The sequence below is a fragment of the Cervus canadensis genome, chromosome 20 (assembly GCF_019320065.1).
Source record: "Cervus canadensis isolate Bull #8, Minnesota chromosome 20, ASM1932006v1, whole genome shotgun sequence".
NCBI lineage: Eukaryota > Metazoa > Chordata > Mammalia > Artiodactyla > Cervidae > Cervus > Cervus canadensis.
In genome coordinates, this window is record NC_057405.1 from 15,574,489 (window position 1) to 15,584,668 (window position 10,180).

A 10,180-nucleotide genomic window follows, 5' to 3' on the forward strand; every position below is an offset into this window, starting at 1 on the left:
AGTCATTAATAAGGTATGCCACATTCAAAATAGATTTCTGATGAAGGCTTGGGAAGACTTGATTATAAGTTGATGAGGCAGAGTGGGTAATGGGGAAGATTCTGTGGATTTTAATGTCAGTGTGTTATGCCCGATGTCCGAATCCCCGAGCGGGGAGAGAGAGAAGGCTTCCAAGACAATGCAACTCGCAAAAAGGGAAGTTTATTACTGTCTCGAGCCAGGGCTTTCTGCCACAAACATCACAGTGGTGCAGGGTCAGAAAAGCCCTGGCTCAAGCTTGGTACACAAATTTATAAGATATGCAAAAGCGGTTAGTAGCTGGCTTAAGCGGATTGGTTACATGTTTGCAAAGTAATTCTATCGGTACAGACTTTCGCGGGCTTTTCAGCTCTCCCTTTGTTCTTACTGGGCGCATATTGATTGGCTGGCTCCAGGTTACCTGATGGGGGTAGGGAATCTTACCATTTCGGGGGAAGCTAAAACTTAGGTCCAGGCCGCCCGTCACGGTATTAACTCTGGCAGCCCTCACAAGTGTTTGCAGAGAAAATAGAACCATCAGGTAAGATAAAGAAGGGCAGTGATTGTGAGAGAGAGGTCGACAGGGTACGGATGCTTAATACACAGTAACTTAAATTGGCTGCATGATTTAAGATGCTGTCCTGTGTGCAATGAGAAATTCCAATAATGGGACTCCATGGAAAAATCAAAGCTTGTGATAAAAATTCAAGGGCTATTTTAATGCTATTACCAGAATAATCTAACATTAATCAAGTTTTGCATTAACCTATTTTTTTTTTTACTAAATTATTAAGTTAATTTATTAAAACACAAAATTTGCCCCATTCTACATCATTCCGATACATTCTTCAATATTTTGTGGAATCTTTGACTGAAAAAGACTAAGCAGGATAGAATCTTACTAGTTTGATTACCTAACAAGCCCTTGATTGAGAGGAAATGAATCCTTTTTTTTTTAAAAATTCTATTTTTATTTAGAATGAATACCATATTATTAAGTATATATTTTATGAGAATGCAAGAATTTATATTTTATTATTAATAGGAAAGGATCTTTTCTAACCAGTCCATCCAGCCTTGTGCGTACATGCATGCGTGCTAAGTCACTTCAGTCATGTCCAGCTAATAGCTCACCAGGCTCCACTGTCCATGAGATTCTCACTGGAGTGGGCTGCCACGTCCTCCTCCAGGGGACCTTCCTGACACAGGGATCAGATCTGTGTCTCCAGGGTTGTCAAGCAGTTTCTGTACCACTGAGCCATGTGGGGAGCCCTATCAAGCCTTACTGTGTGTGTGTGGGTACACACACACACATAAATATATATATATATATATATATATATATATATATATATATATTTATATATATATATGATATACACTTTATAATTTTGGAAGCATACTATTTTTATCTGTTTATGGATAGAATCTATACACAGCTTATTTATACTGGAAGAATATTGTATATTTTTAAACAATACACATTTTATGTAAATTAACTATTTGGATATTTCCTTGGTATAATCCAATTTAAATTATCTGTTTCCATTATTCTATGACTTCATCTCCTGCCCTTTGTAAGAAGACAACTGATCAATAGTGGTTTTCATAGTTGTTGAATTCAAGGTGTTCCCTAGACAGGTCAGTAGCTCTGAAAAATAATACCAGGTTTGTTCAAGATTCAGAGCTTCCTTATCTCAGGGCAGGAAGCTATAGTGCCAGCCAAGCAGAAGCAGAAGACGCACTGGGTCAGTTAAGTTCAGCTCAGTTCGTTGCTCAGCCATGTCTGACTCTTTGAGACCCCATGGGCTGTAGCATGCCAGGCGTCACTAACTCCCAGAGTTTACTCAAACTCATAAAATGCCCTGGGTCAGTCCTCCCATATATTCACTCAGAACCTGAAGCAACTCTGATGAAACTCATGCTGTATTTGGAAACAAATCTAAGTTTATATTGTAAATCTGGGATTAGCAAACCAGAGCCAAGCATGTGCCTCCCAGGCAGTAAGAGCAGTTGCACATGCACTTTTGCCACTGTGATTATAACATGGAAACCATAAGAATGGAGCAGTTACCACTGAGACAAATGATCAATTTGTAGTAGCTTTTATTGAGCTACAATGAGTGTAAAAAATTAATCTTGAAAGTGACTTTAGTAATCATTTGAATAAGGTGGAATAAAATACAAACAAAAAGGATAGTTAAAGTTACCAGCCTCAGCAGGATCCAGGGGTAACCTCAGGATGAAAGGCATCGGTGAGAAAAGGAGAGAGAGAGAGAAGACACGTAAGACCAGCCTTGATAGGGCCAAGTCTGCGAGGGAGAGAGAGAGAGAGAGAGCAGACGGGGGTGTTTGCAGAGTCTGGCAGAGTCTGGCAATGCTTTATTTTTTACCATGGCTTTTATACCCTAAATTAGTACATTTCTAAGGGGAAGATAGTTTAACATTACATCAGCTCGTTCTTCATGAAACCAGGGTGTTTTCTGCATACTTCTTTGTTTATGAGGATCTTGTACTTTATCTTCTGGCCTTGGGGCCTATTGACATATTATGACCTAGGTGAATGCAAAGCTGTCTTCCTTAACCCATTCTTTAATGAACACAAAGGTCAGTCCTTTGGCAGAAGTTATCAGTTAAATTTATCTAAAAGGTTTACCACACAAAGACTCTGCAGCTCCAGTGAGGCAGCCCCTGTTTAGCATTCCCTGTTAAAATTAACAATTTTAAACTCTTATTTTTCTAAATCTTTAACTATAACCACTTTTAGAATAATATTTTTATGTTCTCTAATAGGGCTTCCTCACCCCCAAAGGGCTCTGTGCCTATTAGGGCTTTTATGTGATCAGGTTCTTTATGCTGTTTTATGATTAGGGTATTATAAGCAATCATGCGTATTAGTACCAAGGCCATAAATGCATTTGCCAAATAAACTAAAATACCAGCAAAGGAGTTTAAATTAAAACACTCCTTTCACCCTGGATAATCTCATAAAATACCACCACCCGGGAAACTTATTGATTAAAGTTCTAAACTGATTCTTATTTGGAAAGAGATCGGGGAAGGCCTTCTGCCTGTGTCACAGAAATTAGGGAGTAGTCTATTGAAGCAAGCATCAGAAAGACAGATATCATCTTTAAGGTGAGCGCTGGGGGCAACTTTTCAGAATCCCTGAAAACTTGATCCGCCTTGCCCGGCATGTCTTCTCCTCATGACCTTGTCATGGGTGGGATCTCATGTGCTGGCTCCCGGCACGGTGAGTTTACTTGTTGATTCAGGAATATGGCTAATGCTATAAGCATGAGGAACATGAACACTTATATGACTCATATTTAAGCAAAAGTGCTTTTATTTAAATATATAAATTTAACATTTACAAATTTTTGTATTTTGTATTTCATTTTTTGCTTTGATGGTGCATGTGTGTATGTAAAAGCAGAGATAAGTATAACTTATGGCCCTTGTTTTTTTCCCAAAATAGATGCTGTGGACAAGTCAATGTAAAATCTGCTTTTGAATATAATTTTCTACATATTCAGATATATTTATGGTTACACCATGTGTATATGCATTTATATATAACACATATATTATGCTCAAATCATATTCAAATAACTCTTGAAAAATACATATGCAACTTTTTATGTATAGCTTGAAAATCAATAAAAACTCTAATGTATTTATTTTTCTTCAAGTACCATTTGAATAGAAAGTGGGTACGTAGAATACAAACAAGATACAAAGTGTTACTTAAAAGAACTAAAACATTGTGATATGGAGTTTAAGTCAGTTTATCAATATTTTTGAGAGTAATTCCTAAATGTGCAATATGTCAGATGTTTTATAAGGAGAAATATTTTAAACTTCAAATTTAATAAACATAAGACTTTAAGCCTCAGAAGGAAATTGACAGAGCAACCAAAAGCCAAAGCATTTTTCCACACTTAGTAAATGTACTATAAGCAAGTAGGAAATTAATAAAACTACAGTTTATTGTTGAGACTAGCATGATAATAAATTCTATATCAGTTACCATATGTATACTAATTTCCAATCATACACTCTTAGTTCCAGATGCATGCATAAAATGCAATTAATTATTAACAGCAGCATAATTTCAGTTAATCAATATAAAAATTATATGAAAATAAACCTATTTAAGAAGAAAGCTAGCATGTATTTAGAGATATCATACTTACAGATATGATTTCATTAAAGTTAAAGGTTTTGGAATATGTCCTTTTTTAAAATCTAGGAGGTACCCATATTTTTTTTTTTTGAAGGAGGTATGAGATTATAAAAATAAATAAGAGAAATAGAGATGAAGAAGAGAGAAAAATGGAGAAGGAGGGGGAGGCAAATAAATGTCTTCTTAGAGATGTTGAAATAGGAATCTGAGTTCTTGTTCTCAGATCCAAAGGATGAACTCTGCAAATACTCACACACACAAGAATGTTCCAGTTTCACTGAGAAGCTTAATGTTGACTGTTCCTTTCAACCCATGCTTGATTATGTGAGATAATGCAATCGTAACTGGCATTCTATAAGTAAAAAGAGTGGTAGGGTTTTGAAATTTTAAAAAACCCAGGTGGTTGTATGTAACCATCAGAGAAAGAGATGCACAATTCTGATGATCACCAAAGTTAGAGAGACAGTCGGGGTCCCAGATTATCAGGGGAACTATGGAGACAATAGCAGATACTATCTCTTGGGGAAAAATATTTTGGATGAATCAAGAATGGATGAATCAACAAAGAGGCTGAGGGCAGCCCTGTAGCTAAAAATGATGAGCCCTTGCCAAGTTGTCAGACCCCAAATTCAGTGATTGAAGGAGAGGCTGTGTGCCCAGGAGAGAACAGTCTACAACTTGACTGCAATATATTGACTGTTGACTGTGTAACTACATTTATGAGAAAGAATAACGAATGTTTTAGGAATGTTGGACTAGATTTCATTTTGTCACTGACCTCTAGGTTTCTGAAACTGTGTTGCCCTGATGGCGGATTGGGGGATATGGGGGCAAATTAACAAAGGCAACTGTCTCAGGTAGTCACAATGGTCCTCTGGTTCCAGCTATCATTTCCCAAGTCCCTGAATATTTGCTTGAAATGGGCTTGAAATTTTAGACGGTAGAACTCTCATATCACTTCTTTGCTTAGGGATTAGAACTGTAGAGAATGAACACTGTAAGCCTTTTAACCTTTCTCCTCATTTAAACTCCCATTTTCTAGCCAGTATTGTAAATTAAAAGCAACATAGCACTTTTGGGAAAAGCAGAGATGGCACCAGCCCTGAGAACAAAAGGAGGGTCCACTATCATTTCTCCACTCTATTCACCACATCTATCCCAACAAAAAACAAATTTCATCTTGAAGAGAGCAGAGTTAAACCAAGTAGTAGCTTAATTGCTGCTGTTCACCAGATGGGGTACATTTTATCCAGCAGATTAACACTGGCTCAGATGCACAATACATGACCACGAATTTGGAAGATTTCTATTCCTATCAGGTAGGGAGGTCAGAAACTGTGTATATTCGTTTGGAACAGAAAACAGTATACATTTAAAGTATTGCTTAAAGGCTAAGTTATCTTATACACTCTCCATAATACTATAATTGAAGGAGGGCAGACTGTCTAGGCTTTCTTCAGGCTGTCATTTTGAAACACTATCTGATGATGTTATTTATTATTATTATATTTATCAAGTTGGATGAATAATAAATGGCAAATATACATGTGCTCTGGGTGGTGAGAGAATAGCCCTATGAAGATGAGGGTCCTGTCACTTAAGGGAGGTTCCTGAGTTTCCTAGAGAACCAGCTATCTGGAGCATGCCCAAACCTGCCATCCAACTTAAAGACAGATTACTGCATCTTTACCTCATGCAATGAAGATAAACTATTCCATCTTATACCATGCACCACTAAAAAGGAAGTGCAACACTTGGTTGGCCTTTGGATCTAATAGCAAAAATATGTTGCTCTGATCTACTCACCTAGGGATATAGATGCTGGAGGCTTTGAATGAGTCCCAGAGCAGAAGACTTGACAATATGTTCAGGATGAAGTGCAAGAAGACTTGCCTGTTGTGCCATGAGGCTTAACAGGCTCTGTAGGTGGACAGTGGTGGTTTAGTTGTTAAGTTGTGTCTGACTCTTGTGAGCCCATAGACTTCAGCCTGCCAGGCTTCTCTGTCCATAGGATATACCAGCTAAGAGTACTGAAGTAGGTTGTCATTTCCTTCTTCTGGGGATCTTCCTGACCCAGGGATTGAACCTGGGTCTTCTGCACTATAGGCAGATTCTTTACCAGCTGAGCCACCAGGGAAGTCAGGTAGGGTTAGAAGTGTTAGTGGTATTAGTGATGACAAAATATATCTTATAAAGTTTATGGCAAGCTCTTGTAGGTGAAATATAACACAGACTCTAGCTTAGAGCAAGATCAGAGAGATTCTAATTGATAGTACAGAGAATATAAAGTGAATGCGGAAGGGTAAGAGGAAGTATATTAGTTATGGCCTGTGGACCAGATTTCTTTTCCATGGGGATGCTCTTAATCCTTGTCTCCTGAACAATGTCACAAATCTCTGCCCATAATTCATCAGGCACTCTGTCCATCAGATCTAGTCCCTTAAATCTTTTTCTCACTTCCACTGTATAATCATAAAGGCTTTGATTTAGGTCACACCTGAATGGTCTAGTGGTTTTCCCTACTTTCTTCAGTTTAGGTCTGAATTTGGCAATAAGGAGTTCATGATCTGAGTCACAGTCAGCTCCTGGTCTTGTTTTGCTGACTGTATAGAGCTTTGGCTGCAAAGAATATAATCAATCTGATATCGGTGTTGACCATCTTGTGATGTCCATGTGTAGAGTCTTCTTTTGTGTTGTTTGAAGAGGGTGCTTGCTATGACCAGTATGTTCTCTTGGCAAAACTCTATTAGCCTTTGCCCTGCTTCATTCCATACTCCAAGGCCAAATTTGCCTGTTACTCCAGGTGTTTCTTGAATTCCTACTTTTGCATTCCAGTCCCCTATAATGAAAAGGAAATCCTTTTTGGGTGTTACTCCTAAAAGGTCTTGTAGGTCTTCATAGAACCATTCAATTTCAGCTTCTTCAGCCTTACTGGTCGGGGCATAGTCTTGGATTACCGTGATATTGAATGGTTTGTCTTGTAAACGAACAGAGATCATTCTGTCATTTTTCAGATTGCATCCAAGTACTGCATTTCAGACTCTTTTGTTGACCATGATGGCTACTCCATTTCTTCTAAAGGATTCCTGCCCACAGTAGTAGATAAAATGGTTATCTGAGTTAAATTCGCCCATTCCAGTCCATTTTAGTTCGCTGATTCCTAGACTGTCGACATTCACTCTTGCCATTTCCTGTTTGACCACTTCCAATTTGCCATGATTCATGGACCTAACATTCCAGGTTCCCATGCAATATTGCCCTTTTACAGCATTGGACCTTGCTTCTATCACCAGTCCCATCTACAACTGGGTATTGATTTTGCTTTGGTTCCATCCCTTCATTCTTTCTGGAGTTATTTCTCCACTGAGCTCCAGTAGCATATTGGGAACCTACTGACCTGGGGAGTTCCTCTTTCAGTATCCTATCATTTTGCCTTTTCATACTTTTCATGGTGTTCTCAAGGCAAGAATACTGAAGTGGCTTCCCATTCCCATCTCCAGTGGACCACATTCTGTCAGACCTCTCCACCATGACCTATCCATCTTGGGTGGCCCCTCACAGCATAGGTTAGTTTCATTGAGTTAGACAAGGCTGCAGTCCTGTGATCAGATTGGCTAATTTTCTGTGATTATGGTTTCAGTGTGTCTACCCTCTGTTGCCCTCTCGCAAGGCTGTCTGAGGAGACCTTACAAATAGCTGTGAAAAGAAGAGAAGCAAAAAAAAAAAAGGAGAAAAGGAAAGATAGTCCCATTTGAATGCAGAGTTCCAAAGAATAGCCATGAGAGAGAAGAAAGCCTTCCTCAGTGATCAATGCAAAGAAATAGAGGAAAACAACAGAATGGGAGAGACTAGAGATCTCTTCAAGAAAATTAGACATACTAAGGGAACATTTAATGCTAAGATGGGCTCAATAAAGGACAGAAATGATTGGGACCTAACAGAAGCAGAAGATATTAAAAAGAGGTAGCAAGAATACACAGAAGAACTGTACAAAAAAGATCTTCATAATCCAGATAATCACGATGGTGTGATTATCACCTAGAGCCAGACATCCTGGAATGTACAGTCAAGTGGGCCTTAGAAAGCATCACTACAAACAAAGCTAGTGGAGGTGATGGAATTCCAGTTGAGCTATTTCAAATCCTGAAAGATGATGTTGTGAAAGTGCTGCACTCAATATGCCAGCACATTTGGAAAACTCAGCAGTGGCTACAGGACTGGAAAGGGTCAGTTTTCATTCCAATCCCAAAGAAAGGCAATCCCAAAGAATGCTCAAATTACCACACAATTGCACTCATCTCACACACTAGTAAAGAAATGCTCAAAAATTTCCAAGTCAGGCTAAGCAATACGTGAACCGTGAACTTCCAGATATTTAAGCTGGTTTTCAAAAAGGCAGAGGAACCAGAGATCAAATTGCCAATATCTGCTAGATCATCAAAAAAGCAAGAGTTCCAGAAAAAAAAAACATCTATTTCTGCTTTATTGACTATGCCAAAGCCTTTGACTGTCTGGATCGCAATAAACTATGGAAAATTCTGAAAGAGATTGGCATACAAGACCACCTGACCTGCCTCTTGAGAAACCTATATGCACATCAGGAAGCAACAGTTAGAACTGGACATGGAACAACAGACTGGTTCCAAATAGGAAAAGGAGTATGTCAAGGCTGTATATTGTCACCCTATTTATTTAGCTTATATGAAGATTACATCATGAGAAACGTTGGGCTGGATGAAGTACAAGCTGGAATCAAGATTGCCGGGAGAAATATCAATAATTTCAGATATGCAGACAACACCACCCTTATGGCAGAATGTGAAGAAGAACTAAAGAGCCTCTTGACGAAAGTGAAAGTGGAGAGTGAAAAAGTTGGCTTAAAGCTTAACATTCAGAAAACTAAGATCTTGGCATCTGGTTCCATCACCTCGTGGGAAATAGATTTGGAAACAATGGAAACAGTGGCTGACTTTATCTTTTGGCCTCCAAAATTACTGCAGATGGTTATTGCAGCCATGAAATTAAAAGACACTTACTGCTTGGAAGGAAAGCTATGACCCACCTAGATAGTATATTAAAAAGCAGAGACATTACTTTGCCAACAATGGTCCATCTAGTCAAGGCTATGGTTTTTCCAGTAGTCATGTATGGATGTGAAAGTTGGACTGTGAAGAAAGTTGAGTGCTGAAGAATTGATGCTTTTGAACTGTGGTGTTGGAGAAGACTCTTAAGAGTCCCTTGGACTGCAAGGAGATCCAACCAGTCCATCCTATAGGAGATCAGTCTTGGGTGTTCATTGGAAGGACTGATGCTGAAGCTGAAACTCCAATACTCTGGCCACCTGATGAGAAGAGTTGACTCATTGGAAAAGACCCTGATTCTGGTAGGGATTGGGGGGCAGGAAGAGAAGGGGATGACAGAGGGTGAGACGGCTGGATGGCATCACCTACTCGATTGACATGAGTTTGAGTAAACTCCGGGAGTTGGTGATGGACAGGGAGGCCTGGCAAGCTTTGATTCCTGGGGTCGCAAAGAGTTGGCCACGACTGAGTGACTGAATTGAACTGAACTCTGGACCAGATGCAGGAGTAGGTTTATAAATTCATCTTAATAAGTTTTCTTTCATAATTTATCCCAGGGAAAGAAAGTTAACCAGACTCCTAAAGAAGTATCTTACAGAAATAATAATAAAAATAATACTAATATATCTGAGGGTGAAAGGTATGGGTTCCATCTCTATCTAACTTTCTATCATCTATCTTTATAGAGAGGTGCAGGTCATACATACAAAAAGTTCTACACCTTTGATAAGTATGTCTTAAGGAGTTTGTATATATGCATACACTTGTGATACCATCACCATTATCAAAGTAGAAATGTCCATCCCCCCCTAAATATTCTTGTGTTCTTTTTACTGTGTTTTGTGATAAAAACACTTAAAATAAGATTCAATCTCTTGATGCGTTTTAAAGTACA

General features: G+C 38.7%; 1 non-coding gene across 1 annotated transcript; it reads right to left on the reverse strand.

Annotated features, from left to right (window-relative positions):
* Window positions 1-6,268: 6,268 nt before the first annotated feature.
* On the reverse strand, window positions 6,269-6,341 carry TRNAY-AUA. Its single transcript has one exon. It is a non-coding gene; the product is annotated as a tRNA-Tyr (tRNA).
* Window positions 6,342-10,180: the final 3,839 nt, after the last annotated feature.